Below are 2,425 nucleotides of genomic sequence, written 5' to 3' on the forward strand. Positions count from 1 at the left end.
CATATGATTCAAAAGATTCAGTATATATATTTCTGGATGTTCATAGTTGTGAAGTAATCTGATCAGAATGACAGATAGCTGGAGGCTGGGGAGAAAGAAAAGCGTTACTTTCAACGGATCTCTGGTTTGGCCAGTGGTGTGTTTAAGATCAGCAGATTCCCAATCTCTCACTCATAAATTGGTTGTGTCCAAAATATTGTCCTGTTTTAAAACCACCGTATGGAACTTAAAATGAAATTTCCCATAGGAACAATGTTGTAACTGCTAGATAGGATCCCAGCTTTCTAGTAATTTCCTGCTTTAAGTCTTATTTAAAAAATAATGTAGATAAACATGTGAATTTCTCCTTTGAGATCTCTCACAACCCTAAAGGAATCTTTTACTTTTTTTAATCTCCTTTTTTCCCTCCTCTCCAAAGATGTTTCTCCTCTCCCCTCCATATTGGACAATGCCTTCTGGTATTTGTGGCCCTGTGTAGTCTCCTCCTATGTTGAACGTGGGCTGGCTCTGTAGAAACTAGTAGCGTGTGGCAGAAGTGGTGCTGTGTGAGTTCTGAGCTAGATCACAAGAAGCCTTGCAGCTTTTCCTTGCCCTCTTAAAACCCTCACTCTGGGGAGATGCCAGTTGACATGTAAGAAGTCCAAGTACCCTGAGACTGTGGCATTGTGAGGAAACCCAAGTCAATCATGTGAAGAGCCACATGGAGAGAGATGCACTGTCAACCCATAGCTCTTCCCACCGTGCCAGCTGAGGTGCCAGACACAGTGAGTGAAGAAACCGTCCTGCACACCCAGTCCATTACACTTTTAGATAAGTTCCCCAACCCCATCTGACTACAGCTACTCGAGAGACCCTAACCAGGAACCTCCCAGTCGAGCTCAGTGGACTCACAGAAACATGAGTGATACCAATCCATTGTTTTTAAGACATTGCATTTTGGGATGGTTTGTTACACAGAAATAGAGAACCAGCACAGACACTGTCCAGCTTCCATATTTTTCCTCTATTATTTTTTCTGCTACCTCTTGAGTGAATCAGGCTGTTGTGACCTAGCCTGGGAACCTGACCACTAGTCAGGACATGGATGCTGGGATGATGTTCCTCAGTGACCAGCAAGGGAAGTTGTGTGACACACGATCATATAATTAGACATTTCTATTTTGGCCCAGGAAACGAATATGAGGGAATGGATTCTGCTCTTTCTCAAGCATTGGAGGATATTTCTGAGTCAGGAAGTTCCTAAATTGGGTGCTCAGAGAAGAGGAGGGCTTCTGTTAGAATTTCTGTCTCAATCATGTGAACTGTTTCAATTAAAGTTTTTTTTTTTTTATTCCTTGGACAGCAACCATTTGGTTGCATTTTGTTGGGAGGACAATTAGATAGAATCTTTCCCAAGATAAAATGGTGCCCTCGGGCTTCCCTGGTGGCGCAGTGGTTGAGAGTCTGCCTGCCGATGCAGGGGACGCGGGTTCGTGCCCCGGTCCGCGAAGATCCCACGTGCCGCGGAGCGGCTGGGCCGGTGAGCCATGGCCGCTGAGCCTGCGCCTCCGGAGCCTGTGCTCCGCAGCGGGAGAGGCCACAATGGTGAGAGGCCCGCGTACCGCAAAAAAAAAAAAAAAAAAGGTGCCCTCAAAATTGCCCACATTTCTAAGAATGATGGTGCTGACAATCAGCATTATATTGTACTTTGATTCTGTTCCATTAGCTTCTCCGTCTCAACGGGTAAATAACGTCACAGTATTTGCTTTTCACCTTTCATTCCCGGATCTTCAAATGTAGACTTATCATTGTAATTCATTCTCAGCCTCTGGATTGGCAGTTAGTTTTTGGCTTTATTGCACTGACAAGAACATGTTTATTTCAGCAGCCTGTTCTGGTCCTTTTGCAAAGTCAAGAGTTCATAGACGTAAAAATATCCTCAGCTCCTTACTAAAGAAAAAAATCATCTTCCTATTAGTTTATGTTAACCGCATCTTTCAGATGAAAAAAACGTAAAATCCCAGACTGTCACAAAGACTGGGCTTCCTAGTGTCCAGGTGGATAGCTGGTATGGCTTTTTAAAAAAAATTTTATTTATATATTTTTTGTTGTACGCGGGCCTCTCACTGTTGTGGCCTCTCCCGTTGCGGAGCACAGGCTCCGGGCGCGCAGGCTCAGCGGCCATGGCTCACGGGCCCAGCCGCTCCGCAGCATGTGGGATCCTCCCGGACCGGGACACGAACCCGCATCCCCTGCATCGGCAGGCGGACTCTAAACCACTGCGCCACGAGGGAAGCCCCTGGTATGGCTTTTAATTGTCTTCCACCTAATCCTCCTTGTCCATGCAGGGAAAGCATGACTGAGTGGCTACTTCTTGAGTTCACCCAATAATGCTGAAACGGACTTTGGCATCAGACTGATGTGGTTCAATATCAAGCTCGTATTG

The sequence above is a fragment of the Globicephala melas genome, chromosome 6 (genome assembly GCF_963455315.2).
Source record: "Globicephala melas chromosome 6, mGloMel1.2, whole genome shotgun sequence".
Taxonomy (NCBI): domain Eukaryota; kingdom Metazoa; phylum Chordata; class Mammalia; order Artiodactyla; family Delphinidae; genus Globicephala; species Globicephala melas.